The following is an 18,009-nucleotide window of genomic DNA, read 5'->3' as shown; positions in this document are numbered from 1 at the left end:
TGCTTTCTAAAAAGCCAACTAAATAATGGACAGAGCTGGCCAGTATTATCTATTGTCTCATTTTGAGAAAGAGAGGGAGGAGAGTAGTGCTTTGTGTCATGGGCGCCGATCCTGGAGGCCCGGGCTCCCCCAAAGCCCATGTGCGCCCCCACATTTTATTTATGAATATACAATATTTGGCATAATTTGAATTCAATTTGTCTTAAAATCCTCATGCATGCCTTCTGCATCTGAATGCCACCCCCCCAAATTTACAGAGAAATCGGCGCCCTTGCTTTGTGTTGGTGCGATAGCTTCTTAAAAGAGGGTTCCAACTTGCAATTGTTTACAGCAATGTACCACATGTCTTACCCGTGTGGCATTAAACAGATTTGTAAAAACCCTTATTATAGCATTGTTGAGTTGATCGCTGTTGCGTTCAGAAGTCTTGGCGGTCCGTGCTTGTTCAGCTAATATGTCGAAAAAATTTAGCGATTTCTTCTCAGGCTCGGTGTCTTTCTCGTGTTCAAAGAAGCGCGATTTCCAATCCGTTGATGTTAGTGATAATCCTTCTTCTTCAATGGGGAAAAAGACAAAAAAATACAAATACAAGTGACAACCAGGATTCACAATTTGAAGTGTTCGATTTCGAGGAAAGTGAAAATGAACTAGATGTTGGAGAGAGCGAAAACGACAGCATTGCTTCTGAAGTTACTCATTTATATTTTTTGTCTCTTGCTTCCTTGTAATAAATACTTCAAAGATAAAAAAAAAGATGAGGGAACGATATTGAGAAATTTCTGGCCTTTTCGACATATTCTTAAACGTTTATAAAGATTTTATTAAGATTTTCTTATAATTTTAATTTGTGTTTGTTTCTTATAATGCAAGTACATACAACTTGTAAGATGTCAATACAACTTAATTTTGAAGAGACTAAAAAATGGTGACGCCATTTCCGGTGTTCTAGTAGCTAGCACGCGCGCCTTTCGTGCACGTAGTTGGAAGTTTGATTCCCAGTGGGAGTCTCTTACAAAATTTGGACGATTACTGTGTTTGAGTTTCATCATAATCTTTGAGTCTACGTCTCATATAATCTCGATGCAGAAATGGAATTCTAAACTGAAATAATTAACTAACTCGAAACCGATGAGAGTTCAAAACTGAAGGTTTCGGCAGAAAACTAGCACAAAACTTTGGAATAGAAAAAGTATCAAGTATCCATTTGGAGGGGGAGGGAAAGGATGGAAACACGGACATAAGACCATAAAACACATTATTGAAATGACAGTCAGTGATGATTACAGAGGTGGCTCTTGGGCCTAGAGCTTCGAAATTTCCTCTAGGGCATTTCCCGAGCGTGCTCAATCTGAGTTACCAGAATTTTCACAGTACTGTATTCACCCATCGTTTATTCAATCCCCCCCGCACTGGAAAATCTGAAATGAACATTGTCTCCTATCGTGCTCAATATGAATTACATGTATTTTTGCCGTACTGCTTTTCACCTGTAGTGTAATTAAATTCTTCCACGAGAAAATCTGTAATCAACACTCAGGCACGTAGCCAGGGGGGTCCGGACTCCCCTTCGAGACCAGAAATGAAAAAAAAACATAAGGAAGGAAAAACAAAATTAAATGACAAAAAGAAGGATCAGCGTTAAAAATTAAAAAGGAAACTACAGGAAGTTGTTGCTTACTCTTTCTTATGAGGAGATTTGTATTACTTGCAATATGGTGGCGAGGTAAGCGAGGTATTCTGGAAGAGTCAGAGAATTTGAAAAATCAAGAAAAGTTACGGAATTCTCAGAATTCCTGCTACTAGTCAGGGAGATTTCAAGCTTTCGAAAACGTAAGTGCCGTTGTGTAACAGCGTGGACATTTTTAATCATAACTTTTCGTCATCGCATCCTTGCAGTATCAAATATGTCATTTCAAGGACAATTTTCTGTTGCTCCTTTAACCTGTCATTTGGAACCGACAGTAGTTGAGGAATAACTAACTAACTAACTCTATGGCCTATGGAACCCGGAGGTTCAGTGCCGCGTTCACAAAAGCTCTCCACTGACTTCTATCCTTAGCTAATTGCATCCAGTTTCTACTTTGTATTCCTATCTCTGCGAGATCCATCTTAATATTGTCCTCCCATCTGCGCCTAGGTCTTCCTAATGGTCGTTTTCCTATGGGCCTACCAGTCAAGACTTTAAAAGCGTTTCTACTTTCTTCCATTCTAGCTACATGACCCGCCCACCTAAGCCTCCTACACTTGGCGACCCTAACAATGTTGGGTAAACCGTATAAACTATGTAGTTCCTCGTTATGAAGCTTCCGCCATTCCCCATTCTCGTTCCTCTTGGGTCCGAATATTCTTCTCAGGATCCTGTTCTCAAATACTTTCAATCTATGTTCTTCCCTCAGAGTAAGCGACCATGTTTCACAACCATACAGAACAACAGGCATGATTATCGTTTTATATATTTTAAGCTTCAAATTCCTCGACAGAATTCGCGACGACAAGAGATTTTGAACCGAATAGTAACACGAATTCCCTGCTTTTAGTCGACATTTAATTTCTTCGTGAATATGATTTTCGTCTGTTAATATTGATCCTAAATATTTGAAAGTATCCACTTTATCAAAAGCATTATTTAATATTTTAACGCCTCCACAATTTGCCGTATTACGGTCCCGACACACTTCCATGTATTTAGTTTTCTCTGCATTTAGTTCTAAACCCATGTCCCTTCAAGCGTTTAATAAGATCTCTGCATTTATTTCTACTGTTCTCCTATCATCCCCTATTAAATTTACATCATCAGCATATGCCATAACCTGGTGAATGCCGTTCAACTCTAGGCCCTGGTTGGTATGTTTGATTTTCCTTTGGCGACAACGCATCTTCTTGTTTCAGGCCATTTTCGACGTGGAAGCTCGTGGACAAAAATTTTCCTACCCGGACTTTACTTTGGGATTCACTTAAACATATCTTAATCTAATTAGCTTTCTTGGTATTCCAAGCTCTGTAAGAACGTTGTATAATGTTTCTCTCCTAACCGAGTCGTAAGCCTTTCTAAAATCAATAAATAGTTGATGTACCGGGGTATTGTATTCCCACTTCTTTTCGAGTATTTGGCGAATGGTAAATATTTGGTCGATAGTTGATCGATTTCGTCTAAATCCGCACTGATAATCTCCAATAATTTCATCTGCGTATGGGGTCAATCTTGCTAACAGAATATTTGAAAGTATTTTATAGGATGTTGACAGAAGAGAAATGCCTCGATAATTATTACAGTCAGTTTTGTCGCCTTTCTTGTGAATTGGAACAATGATTGATTCTTTCTACTCTTGTGGCAATTCTTCCTTGTTCCAGATAAGGAGAATGAGTTTGTGTATCTTGTTCCACAATTTTTCGCCTCCAGCTAAAATTAACTCAGCCGGAATTTCATCTACACCCGGAGATTTATGTTTCTTCAATTTCTTTATAGCGGCTTCCACTTCTATTCGATTGGGTTCTGGAATATACGGTTCTGCGGTGTGTGTATCTCCTTTTCTCCACGCACATTAGTTTTTGGCTGCGTGTTCAGCAAATCGTCAAAGAAATCTTTCCATCTATTTAAGAGGCTATCCGTATCGGTGAGAACTGTTCCGTCAGATTTCTTTAATATATAAGCACGAGGCTGATAGCCTTTCTTAAATTCGCTGATCCCCTTATACATGTCCCGAATATTTTTATTTTTACTATTATCCTCAAGTTCCTTAATTTTAGCTTTCAAAAAATCCCGTTTCTTTGTTCTAAAAGTTTTGGAAGTTTCCCGCCTGATATCTGCGAAATTTTGTGTAGTTGTTTCATTCGGATTTTGTAGCCACCGTAATTTTGCCTGTTTTCTCTTCTCTGCTAGTTTAATGGATTCTTGGTCGAACCATGGTTTGTTCCTACGTATTTCCGCGTGTCCCAATTTTTCTATTGCTGAACTTTTAATGCTATCTCTAATTTCAATCCAAGTATCCTCAACACTAGTGCACTCCGAGTCTTCTAAAACCACGAATCTATTCGAAACTTCAATCTGGTATTAGTTGAGGAATAATAAAAACAAAAAGTTCTGTTGAAAGAAAGTTCTGTTAGCATTTGATTCAACAGAGAAAGGAACGCATATATTGTAAAACTAGTTCAATATACACATGCTTCGCACAGGGGCTGTATTTGGAAGTCAACGCCTGTGGGAGTATCACCATTCATCTCAGCGACCGCGAAAACTATGGATTTGATATTAATATCGGTCATTTTGGGATATGTTTTACATGCCTCGGTATCCACCCTCCGCTGACTCCCGGCCCGCATACTTGCAAGTCATCGCTAATGGAAGTGTCACCATTGATTTCCGACCGCTAAAACTATGGATTTGACACTAATATCGGTCATTTTGGATTACTTTTATGTCTTGGTATCTCACCCCCCTCCGGTGACCCCCGGCCCGGAGCCGAATAGCGTGAATTTGGAAGTTAATGCGACTGGAGTTTCACCATTGATTTCAGCGACCGCGAAAATAAGAATTCGACATTAATAGCTCAAGTGGTAGAGCGTTGGCTTCGCATTCGGGAGGTCGTGGCTTCGAATCCTGCTGCCTACCATCCTGACTGAAATTTTCCAGGGTTTCCCTCAGTCCTACCAGGCAAATGCCGGGATGGCACCTACTAAACTGGCCCTGGGCGATACCTCCCCAAATCCTTTCCATTGTTAATGTTGTTGGATATTCAATGCAAAATGGCCTTTGAGCTGTATCTGGTGATTGTTAAATAAATAAATAGTAAAATATCGGTCATTTTCTTCTACTTTTACATGTCCCGGTAAACGCTCCCCGGAGACCCCCTGTTACGAATTTCGACAAAAACGTTTACTCTGGTCTGGAGCCTTGACCAAGGTATTCGTGACTAAAATTTGGTAACGCTCGGTCAATTTGTCTGGTTCCCAAGCCGGTTCCGGTAAAAGATCCCTGAGACCCCACTGCTTCGAAATTTGAAAAAAATCGCTGCGTCTTGATCTGGGGCCTGGGCCCTGACCAAAATTTGGTAACTCTCGGTCCACTCGTCTGGTCCCCAGGCCGCACACAGACAGACAGAGACAAACACACAAACAAACTCTTTATTTTATTTATATTAGAAGATAGTTTACAACACAGTATTCAGTATGTACTTTTTTTAATAATTGAGATCATAACGAAAAGAAAATTATTATATTTGAATAAACAGGAGAAGAATGTAAATATTGCAAAATCTTTTTCAATACTTTTTTCTATTATTTTGCTCGAAATTTCTTCATAGTTTGTTATTAAAATACTTGCCAACATATCCTCATTTTATTGTCCTAACAAACCAATATATGTTGATGGTAAAATAGTTAGATTGATCGAGGTACTGGGTCTTCAGAATTTCATGTCACTTCCCCTCACCGTTACGAAATGTTGGCTAAACGAACCAATATATGTTCCAGTAAAATAGTTTAGAATGATCGAGCCCCTCTTATGATGACCACAGTATTTCATGTCACGGACCCCCCCTTCACGAAATACTGGCTATGTGCCTGCAACACTGTCAGTAGCTACGTCCTCGACTAATATACATTTACAAGTACAGCTTTATTTACGTATTTTTTTCAACAGTTAACGAATTTAAAACCGTATTATAATTCAAAGTACTTATCATATTTTTTATCGCCAAACAAGAATATGTAGTTAACTTCTTAAATACTTCGCTCCGCAGGAACTCGTTCAGCGCGTGCAACAAGCAAAAACAACATGCTTGGCGTCTCACAAATGACAAAGGACGAAAAAGAAAAGCAAAACCAGCACAGTAGTGCTTTATCGCAGTCAGAGCTGACAACATAGTTTCGGTCGTCACTTACGCCAATAGACCTACAAGCGGTGTACAAGAGTTATACAGTTACCATATACGTTGTGCCACAGTAGCGCTACAGGCGGAATGTGCACGAACTACAAATTAATATGTTTCTTACAAGTATCCATCACTGTTGAACCCTCTTTACATTCTACACATCAATTTTCCTCCCACTTTTTGACCTTGACAAGCAGAAGTACCAGGCTTTCCGAGTTCACAACCATAATCTGTTTGTGTACAGAGTATGTTTTCAGTTCTTCGAATGACTCTGCGCGCGAAGAACAGGGGTGATGATCGGGCTACCGAATACGGCAGTCAGAGACACCCGGTTGCAACTTTAAATGTAAAATCCAAATATAGAGCCTTGACAATGCCGTGAGGATGAATATATATATATATATATATATATATATATATATATATATATATATATATATATATATATATATATATATATATATATATTAATTATTAATCATTTAACAGTAAACAGTGTTTGAAATTGACAGGTAACATTTGGGTGAACTAGCCATACCTACAAGGCTCGAAAATTTTCTTGATTCTCCTCGATTCACTTCTCACTTTATATTTACGAAAGAAGGAACATATACATGGATAAGCATACCCCATATTTTTGAAAACGGGGGATCATATGTCTACCGAAAGTTCTAGTATTTCTTGTGAGTATTCTACAATTTGTTTCCTACGATGACATTTTTTTTGTCCCGAACTTTCCTTGAACTTGTCCCTATGCATATTTTATAGATTTAAAAATACTAGAGAAAGTCATCAGAAAATAATGAGTACACATCCTACATATCCTCTCTTCAAAAACTTCGGAACGAGTCGAATCGACCAATTTTAATTCGTTTTCTTTGCCACAGAGAGCATCTGATCCTTTGTATACACGACTCCAAAAGTGCATTACCACCTGCTCTTCTCCTTTTCCTGCAATACCAGGCAACCCAGAAAGCTCGGCGGTCAGGTTGGTTGCGAATTCAAAAGGCGCTGGACCAAACCTCAATTTTGTAACAAATATAACAGTGTGGCAAAGTCCAAATAAGAGAATAAAACGAATTGTTAAGAATGAGAATTTTATTATCATGTCGGAGTTGGATGACATCAAAAGTTACAAAATGACTTACTTAAGCAGTTCAAACAAAGTGAATGGCAACAAATAGATACCAGAGGAAAGCATTTCTCTTTTTCCCCCCAAAAAATAATCACATTAAAACAGAAGAAAGTTACATAATGTAAAGTTTTAATATAAAACCCAAACAAAAATTTAGAAAGTAGACACCCGAAAGGCAAGAACAACTGAAACGAAGTGAATGAAATAGTGCACAGATATTGGAAACATAAAATGAGGGAATACGGGTTTCGTATTTTCTTGAAAAAAAAAACGAATGGGTGAGGCACGGACCTCTCCAAACATTTAATCACGAAATATCGAAAGTACCAGTAACGGCATGTCAGATGTGTGTAAGGGACAGGAAGAAATGCAACGAAACTTTACGTATGGACAATATGCAAAAAATAAACGAATACCGTTTTTTTATTTTCCGGGAAAAAACGATTTTACGGGGCAAAAGCTCCACCTACAGTTTTGAAAGTTGACGCCCGAAAGGCAAAACGAAGTGAACCCAAGTGAATGAAATTCTGCACAGATACTGTAGACGTAAAATGAGGAAATACGGGTTTCAAATTTTCCTGGAAAAAAGGGTTGAGTAGGGCACGGACCAATCCAAACATTTGATCATGAATTTTCAAAACTGCTAGTAACAGTATGTCAGATGTGTGTAAAGGACAGGAGGAATTGCCACATAACTTGGTGTACGGACAATACACAAAAAATAAACGAATAAGGGTTTTATTTTTTCGGAAAAACGGTTTTAGGGGTTAAAAACACCAACCAAAAATTTTGAATTTTAACGAACGAAAGGAATGAAGAGGAGAACTGAAGTCAATGAAATTGTGCACAAATATTGCAGACGTAAAATAAGAATACGGGTTTCGTATTGTTCTGGATAAAAAGGATGGGTGGGACACCGACCCCTCCAAACCTTTGATCACGAAATATCAAAAGTGGTAGTAACAGTATGTCAGATGTGTTTAAAGGGCAAGAAGAAATGCAACATAACTTGGTGTATGGACAATACGCAAAATATAAACGAATAAGCGTTTTTTACGTTCTGCGGAAAAAACGGCTTTAGTGGGCAAAAGCACCCACCCATAATTTTGAAAGTTGACGCAAAGGAGGCCAGAAGAGGGGAACGGAAGGGAATGAAATTGTGCACAGATATTGCAGACGTAAACTGAGGATGCGGATTTCGTATTTTTCTGGATAAAACGGTCGGGTGCGGCACCGACCCCTCCATACCTTTGATCACGAAAACTCAAAAGTGCTAGTAACATTATATCAGATGTGTGTAAAGGACATGAAGAATTGCAAGGAAACTTTGTGTATGGATAATACGCAAAAAATAAAGCAGTACGGTTTGTTTTATTTTCTGCGGAAAATGGGTTTCAGGGGCAAAAGAACGCCACCCAAAATTTTGAAAGTTGACGCCCGGAAGATAAGAAGTGACATTTTTAATCATAACTTTTCGTCATCGAACCCTTGCAGTATCAAATATGTCATTTCAAGGACAATTTTCTGTTGCTCCTTTAACCTGTCATTTGGAACCGACAGTAGTTGAGGAATAACTAACTAACTAACTCTATGGCCTATGGATCCCTTAGGTTCAGTGCCGCGTTCACAAAAGCTCTCCACTGACTTCTATCCTTAGCTAATTGCATCCAGTTTCTACTTTGTATTCCTATCTCTGCGAGATCCACCTTAATATTGTCCTCCCATCTGCGCCTAGGTCTTCCTAATGGTCGTTTTCTATTGCGATGGATAATACGCAAAAAATAAAGCAGTACGGTTTGTTTTATTTTCTGCGGAAAATGGGTTTCAGGGGCAAAAGAACGCCACCCAAAATTTTGAAAGTTGACGCCCGGAAGGTAAGAAGTGAACGAAAATGAATGAAATTTTGTACCGGTATTATAGACACAAAATGAGGGAATACGGGTTTCATATTTTCCTGGAAAAGACGGTTAGGTGGTGCACGGATCCTTCCAAACCTTTGATCACGAAATATCAAAAGTGCTAGTAACTGTATGTCAGATGTTTTTAAAAGACAGGAAAAATTGCAACGAAACTATGTGTATGGACAATACGCTAAAAATAAACGAATAGTGTATTTTTATTTTCTGCGGGAGAACGGTTCTTGGGGGGCAAAAGCAGCCATCAAAATGACTAATTGCAAGGAAACTATACACATGGACAATGTGCAAAAAATGAAGGTAAACATTTTGTTTATTTTCTTTCAAAAAATGGTTTAAGAGGGCAGAGGAACCCAGCCCAAAATTTTGAAAGTTGACGCCCGAAAGGTAAGAAGAAGTGAACCGAAAATAGAGAAAATTGGCCCAGATATTGTAAACATTAAATGAGGGTATACGGGCGTCGTATTGTCTGAAAAAAAAAACGGTTAGATGGAGCACGGACCCCTCCAAACCTTTGATCACGGAATATCAAAACTGCCAGTAACAGTATGTCAGATGTTTTTAAAAGACAGGAAAAATTGCAACGAAACTATGTGTATGGACAATACGCTAAAAATAAACGAATAGTGTATTTTTATTTTCTGCGGGAGAACGGTTCTTGGGGGGCAAAAGAAGCCATCAAAAATTTCGGAAATTGACGCCGGAGAAGCAAAGAGAAGTGAACCGAAGTGAATGGAATTGTACACTGATATTGTAGACATAAAATGGGGGAACACAGTTTGGGGGAATACAAAATTTTGAAAGTTGACGCCCTAAAGGTAAGAAGTGAACCAAAATTAATGAGATTTTGTACAGATATTGTAGACACAAACTGATTGAATACGAGTTTCATATTTTCCTGGAAAAGATGGTTACGTGAGCTAGCGATCCCTCCATACCTTTGATCACGAAATATCAAAAGTGTTAGTAACTGTATGTCAGATGTGTGTAACGGACAGGAAGAATTGCCACGCAACTTTGTGTATGGACAATATGCAAACATGAAACGAATACTTTTTTTTATTTTCTGCGGAATAACTGTTTTAGGGGCAAAAGCCACAATCCAAAATTTCGGAAATTGACGCCCGAAAAGCAAAAAGGAGTGTACCGAAGTGAATGAAATTATGCACAGATATTGTAGACACAACATTAAGGAATACATGTTTCATATTTTTTGGGGAAAATGGTTGAATGGGGCACGAACCCCTACAAACGTTTGATCACGGAATATCGAAAGAGCTAGTAACAGTATGTGAGATGAGTGTAAAGGATACGAAGCATTCCAACTAAGCTTTGTGTATGGACAATATGCAAAAAATAAACGAATATTGTTTTTTTTTTTATTTTCTGCGAAGAAACAGTTTTAGGGTGCAAAAGTTCCCACCTAAAGTTTTGAAAGTTGACGCCCGAAAGGGAAAAAGAAGTGAACTGAAATGAATGAAATTGTACACAGATATGGCAGACATAAAAGGAAGGAATACGGGTTTCATATTTTCCTGGAAAAAAGTGAAGGGTGGGGCACAGAACACTAGAAACATTTGATCACTAAATATCAAAAGTGGTAGTAATAGTATGGGGAAAACGGGTATTGGGGGGCAAGAGTCCCCGTCAGACATTTTGGAATTCGACCCAAAAAGGCAAGAAGAAGTGGACCGAAGTGAATGGAATGTGCACAAATATTGTAGAGGTAAGATGATGGAATATATGTTTCGTATTTTCTTGAAAGCAAAAAAAAAAAACTCTTCCGTAGACCGTTCCTTCAGTGGCGGGAGGAGTGAACCGAAGCGAATGAAATTATATATAGATATTTGATATGTAAAATAGGGCCTTTCGTGTTTCACAAGTGTCGTGTCTTTATTCGATTTTTTTTTTCAAATTTGTCATATCAACTACAAGCACAAACAGTATAGCGTATTTTGTAGTATTTCAGGAGGAACCTTTAACCCTTACAATGTTTTTGCGCATAAAAAAACGTGTCAATTTATTTCCAGTTTGCTGTTGATCTGCCAAATTTGAAGCAAAACCGATAGGGACAGTTGAGAAACTCAAAAGGCCTTATTTTACACTGGGTCTATATAATATCTACACACAATTTCATTTGCTTCGGTCCGCTCCTTCCTGCGCTGTTACCGTAATATTTACTTTTTTTCGGATGGGGCTTAGGTCCCAGCACTGTTCTTCAGGAAATATTAAAACACGTTTCAATTATTGGTTTGCAAATTGTCCCTATACGAAGTTTCGTTGCAATTCTCCAGTCTTTTCGAGTTTCTGACGTATGCTTATTTGCACTTTCGATATTTTATGATCAACGGATTACAAGGAACGTACGTCACTCAACCGTTTTTTTTTTTTTCAGGAAAATACGAAACCCAATAATCTCATTTTACGTTTACAATATCTGTGCACAATGTCGTTCAATACGGTGCACTTTTTCTTGCCTTTTGGGCCTCAAATTTCAAAATTTTGGGTGGGGGCTTTTGCCCCCTAAAACCGTTTCTTCGCAGAAAATAAAAAAAGACGTAGTCGTTTATTTTTAGCGTATTGTTCCTACACAATGTGTAGTTTCAATTTTTCTTGTCCTTCAAGCACTTCTGACATACTATTATTAGCACTTTGATATTTCTCGATCAAAGTTTTGGAGGGGTCTGAGTCCCACCTAAACTGCATTATTTTTGTCAGGAAAAAAGGAAACACGTTTTCCCTCATTTTATGTCATCAATATCTGTGCACAATTTCATTCACTTCGGTTCATTTAGTCTGGCCTTTACGGCCTGAACTTTTAAAATTTTGGGTGGGTCTTTTGCCCCCTAACACCGTTTATCCGCAGAAAATAAAGAAAAGTATTCGTTTATTTTAGCGTATTGTCCCTACACAATGTGTCGTTTCAGTTTTTCGTGTCCTTCAAGCACTTCTGACACTGTTATTAGCACTTTTGACATTTCACCATCAGTTTTGGAGGGGTCTGTGTCCCACCTAATCAGTTTTCTTTTTTGCAGGATAATAAGAAACCTGTATTCCCACCGGTGGCGACGAAGAAAAATTCGCCTGTAGAAGGATAAAGGGCTGAGGTCTTTTTAATTTAGTCAATCAGAGCTCCGTTAATCGTGTATATTCGACGATAACAGCTTCGGATCAGATAAAATACACTCGGCATGTAATTATTACAAAATGACGCGTGTCTGCTTACTTTATTTCATAGTTCTTTCATATTAACTTTGTAATGATCGGCGAGAGTTTTCACTTACGAGGACTGAATACTGCCGGAATTTTTGAAATGATCCCCATTGATTTAAATGGGAAACTATTCCACTTTTTGAGCCGAGACGAGACGGAATTTCAAGATTGTGATTGTATTGATTCCTTCTGTGTAATTATTAGGTTGTCTGTATCTTAGTGAAAATTAATTTATTTGGTACGCAAGTTTCTAAATTCAAAGTTCAGTACCTGTGTGGGAAAGAAATCATGCCACGAATAAGTAAAAAAAGGTCGTTAGTTTTTATCAACGAAGAGAAAGAAGGGGATTGAACTTAAAATCTTGGAGAGAAGAACAAAGTATTGTAAGCGAAGTTCAACGGAAAATATACAATATAATTTTTGTCATCATAAAGAAACCTTGAATGTAGGTTGAAAGAATCACTCAGAAGTTTCAGCTCGTATTTGTTTCAGGCGGGCTCGCGTGTGACGTTGTCAATTCTCCTTTTCGTGTTCTGAGTACGGCACAGTCACTATTAGATCAGCTGAGGGGAAAAAAGAGAAAACATGCTCGCACAATCAGCGAATTATTATTTTCACTATATTTACGTTTTAGTTTCTTACTATATTATTGTTTATAATTAAGCCATGACCTTCTGTGCAGAGTACAGTTATCTCCAATAATCAGTGCCAAGTCTACGGGAAAGGGGCGGACGCTCCGAGTGGCAGTTTAGGGGACGACAAGCTGAAAAAGTAAAAAGTAAAAGCTCCTAAAAGAGAAATACAATCACCTATTGAATTACAAAATTTGGACGATTACTGTGTTTGAGTTTCGTCATAATCTTTGAGTCTACGTCTCATATAATCTCGATGCAGAAATGGGATTCTAAACTGAAATAATTAACTAACTCGAAACCGATGAGAGTTCAAAACTCAAGGTTTCGGCAGAAAACTAGCACAAAACTTTGGAATAGAAAAAAGTATCAAGTATCCAGTTGGAGGGGGAGGGAAAGGATGGGAACACGGACATAAGACCATAAAACACATTATTGAAATGACAGTCAGTGATGATTACAGAGGTGGCTCTTGGGCCTAGAGCTTCGAAATTTCCTCTAGGGCATTTCCCGAGCGTGCTCAATCTGAGTTACCAGAATTTTCACAGCACTGTATTCACCCATCGTTTATTCAATCCCCCCGCAGTGGAAAATCTGAAATGAACATTGTCTCCTATCGTGCTCAATACGAATTACATGTATTTTTGCCGTACTGCTTTTCACCTGTAGTGTAATTAAATTCTTCCACGAGAAAATCTGTAATCAACACTCAGGCACGTAGCCAGGGGGGTCCGGACTCCCCTTCGAGACCAGAAATGAAAAAAAAACATAAGGAAGGAAAAACAAAATTAAATGACAAAAAGAAGGATCAGCGTTAAAAATTAAAAAGGAAACTACAGGAAGTTGTTGCTTACTCTTTCTTATGAGGAGATTTGTATTACTTGCAATATGGTGGCGAGGTAAGCGAGGTATTCTGGAAGAGTCAGAGAATTTGAAAAATCAAGAAAAGTTACGGAATTCTCAGAATTCCTGCTACTAGTCAGGGAGATTTCAAGCTTTCGAAAACGTAAGTGCCGTTGTGTAACAGCGTGGACATTTTTAATCATAACTTTTCGTCATCGCATCCTTGCAGTATCAAATATGTCATTTCAAGGACAATTTTCTGTTGCTCCTTTAACCTGTCATTTGGAACCGACAGTAGTTGAGGAATAACTAACTAACTAACTCTATGGCCTATGGAACCCGGAGGTTCAGTGCCGCGTTCACAAAAGCTCTCCACTGACTTCTATCCTTAGCTAATTGCATCCAGTTTCTACTTTGTATTCCTATCTCTGCGAGATCCATCTTAATATTGTCCTCCCATCTGCGCCTAGGTCTTCCTAATGGTCGTTTTCCTATGGGCCTACCAGTCAAGACTTTAAAAGCGTTTCTACTTTCTTCCATTCTAGCTACATGACCCGCCCACCTAAGCCTCCTACACTTGGCGACCCTAACAATGTTGGGTAAACCGTATAAACTACGTAGTTCCTCGTTATGAAGCTTCCGCCATTCCCCATTCTCGTTCCTCTTGGGTCCGAATATTCTTCTCAGGATCCTGTTCTCAAATACTTTCAGTCTATGTTCTTCCCTCAGAGTAAGCGACCATGTTTCACAACCATACAGAACAACAGGCATGATTATCGTTTTATATATTTTAAGCTTCAAATTCCTCGACAGAATTCGCGACGACAAGAGATTTTGAACCGAATAGTAACACGAATTCCCTGCTTTTAGTCGACATTTAATTTCTTCGTGAATATGATTTTCGTCTGTTAATATTGATCCTAAATATTTGAAAGTATCCACTTTATCAAAAGCATTATTTAATATTTTAACGCCTCCACAATTTGCCGTATTACGGTCCCGACACACTTCCATGTATTTAGTTTTCTCTGCATTTAGTTCTAAACCCATGTCCCTGCAAGCGTTTAATAAGATCTCTGCATTTATTTCTACTGTTCTCCTATCATCCCCTATTAAATTTACATCATCAGCATATGCCATAACCTGGTGAATGCCGTTCAACTCTAGGCCCTGGTTGCTATGTTTGATTTTCCTTTGGCGACAACGCATCTTCTTGTTTCAGGCCATTTTCGATGTGGAAGCTCGTGGACAAAAATTTTCCTACCCGGACTTTACTTTGGGATTCACTTAAACATATCTTAATCTAATTAGCTTTCTCGGTATTCCAAGTTCTGTAAGAACGTTGTATAATGTTTCTCTCCTAACCTAGTCGTAAGCTATTCTAAAATCAATAAATAGTTGATGTACCGGGGTATTGTATTCCCACTTCTTTTCGAGTATTTGGCGGATGGTAAATATTTGGTCGATAGTTGATCGATTTCGTCTTAATCCGCACTGATAATCTCCAATAATTTCATCTGCGTATGGGGTCAATCTTGCTAACAGAATATTTGAAAGGATTTTATAGGATGTTGACAGAAGAGAAATGCCTCGATAATTATTACAGTCAGTTTTGTCGCCTTTCTTGTGAATTGGAACAATGATTGATTCTTTCCACTCTTGTGGCAATTCTTCCTTGTTCCAGATAAGGAGAATGAGTTTGTGTATCTTGTTCCACAATTTTTCGCCTCCAGCTAAAATTAACTCAGCCGGAATTTCATCTACACCCGGAGATTTATGTTTCTTCAATTTCTTTATAGCGGCTTCCACTTCTATTCGATTGGGTTCTGGAATATACGGTTCTGCGGTGTGTGTATCTCCTTTTCTCCACGCACATTAGTTTTTGGCTGCGTGTTCAGCAAATCGTCAAAGAAATCTTTCCATCTATTTAAGAGGCTATCCGTATCGGTGAGAACTGTTCCGTCAGATTTCCTTAATATATAAGCACGAGGTTGATAGCCTTTCTTAAATTCGCTGATCCCCTTATACATGTCCCGAATATTTTTATTTTTACTATTATCCTCAAGTTCCTTAATTTTAGCTTTCAAAAAATCCCGTTTCTTTGTTCTAAAAGTTTTGGAAGTTTCCCGCCTGATATCTGCGAAATTTTGTGTAGTTGTTTCATTCGGATTTTGTAGCCACCGTAATTTTGCCTGTTTTCTCTTCTCTGCTAGTTTAATGGATTCTTGGTCGAACCATGGTTTGTTCCTACGTATTTCCGCGTGTCCCAATTTTTCTATTGCTGAACTTTTAATGCTATCTCTAATTTCAATCCAAGTATCCTCAACACTAGTGCACTCCGAGTCTTCTAAAACCACGAATCTATTCGAAACTTCAATCTGGTATTAGTTGAGGAATAATAAAAACAAAAAGTTCTGTTGAAAGAAAGTTCTGTTAGCATTTGATTCAACAGAGAAAGGAACGCATATATTGTAAAACTAGTTGAATATACACATGCTTCGCACAGAGGCTGTATTTGGAAGTCAACGCTTGTGGGAGTATCACCATTCTCGGTCCACTCGTCTGGTCCCCAGGCCGCACACAGACAGACAGAGACAAACACACAAACAAACTCTTTATTTTATTTATATTAGAAGATAGTTTACAACACAGTATTCAGTATGTACTTTTTTTAATAATTGAGATCATAACGAAAAGAAAATTATTATATTTGAATAAACAGGAGAAGAATGTAAATATTGCAAAATCTTTTTCAATACTTTTTTCTATTATTTTGCTCGAAATTTCTTCATAGTTTGTTATTAAAATACTTGCCAACATATCCTCATTTTATTGTCCTAACAAACCAATATATGTTGATGGTAAAATAGTTAGATTGATCGAGGTACTGGGTCTTCAGAATTTCATGTCACTTCCCCTCACCGTTACGAAATGTTGGCTAAACGAACCAATATATGTTCCAGTAAAATAGTTTAGAATGATCGAGCCCCTCTTATGATGACCACAGTATTTCATGTCACGGACCCCCCCTTCACGAAATACTGGCTACGTGCCTGCAACACTGTCAGTAGCTACGTCCTCGACTAATATACATTTACAAGTACAGCTTTATTTACGTATTTTTTTCAACAGTTAACGAATTTAAAACCGTATTATAATTCAAAGTACTTACCATATTTTTTATCGCCAAACAAGAATATGTAGTTAACTTCTTAAATACTTCGCCCGACACCCCAGTAGACACCCGAAAGGCAAGAACAACTGAAACGAAGTGAATGAAATAGTGCACAGATATTGGAAACATAAAATGAGGGAATACGGGTTTCGTATTTTCTTGAAAAAAAAAAAAAACGAATGGGTGAGGCACGGACCTCTCCAAACATTTAATCACGAAATATCGAAAGTACCAGTAACGGCATGTCAGATGTGTGTAAGGGACAGGAAGAAATGCAACGAAACTTTACGTATGGACAATATGCAAAAAATAAACGAATACCGTTTTTTTTATTTTCCGGGAAAAAACGATTTTACGGGGCAAAAGCTCCACCTACAGTTTTGAAAGTTGACGCCCGAAAGGCAAAACAAAGTGAACCCAAGTGAATGAAATTCTGCACAGATACTGTAGACGTAAAATGAGGAAATACGGGTTTCAAATTTTCCTGGAAAAAAGGGTTGAGTAGGGCACGGACCAATCCAAACATTTGATCATGAATTTTCAAAACTGCTAGTAACAGTATGTCAGATGTGTGTAAAGGACAGGAGGAATTGCCACATAACTTGGTGTACGGACAATACACAAAAAATAAACGAATAAGGGTTTTATTTTTTCGGAAAAACGGTTTTAGGGGTTAAAAACACCAACCAAAGATTTTGAATTTTAACGAACGAAAGGAATGAAGAGGAGAACTGAAGTCAATGAAATTGTGCACAAATATTGCAGACGTAAAATAAGGATACGGGTTTCGTATTGTTCTGGATAAAAAGGATGGGTGGGACACCGACCCCTCCAAACCTTTGATCACGAAATATCAAAAGTGGTAGTAACAGTATGTCAGATGTGTTTAAAGGGCAAGAAGAAATGCAACATAACTTGGTGTATGGACAATACGCAAAATATAAACGAATACGCGTTTTTTACGTTCTGCGAAAAAAAAACGGCTTTAGTGGGCAAAAGCACCCACCCATAATTTTGAAAGTTGACGCAAAGGAGGCCAGAAGAGGGGAACGGAAGGGAATGAAATTGTGCACAGATATTGCAGACGTAAACTGAGGATGCGGGTTTCGTATTTTTCTGGATAAAACGGTCGGGTGCGGCACCGACCCCTCCATACCTTTGATCACGAAAACTCAAAAGTGCTAGTAACATTATATCAGATGTGTGTAAAGGACATGAAGAATTG

Source organism: Thermobia domestica, chromosome 6 (assembly GCF_964235325.1).
Source record: "Thermobia domestica chromosome 6, izTheDome1.hap1.1, whole genome shotgun sequence".
Lineage (NCBI taxonomy): Eukaryota > Metazoa > Arthropoda > Insecta > Zygentoma > Lepismatidae > Thermobia > Thermobia domestica.
The sequence above is the reverse complement of the archived record's forward strand: the minus strand, read 5'-3'. Positions refer to the sequence as shown.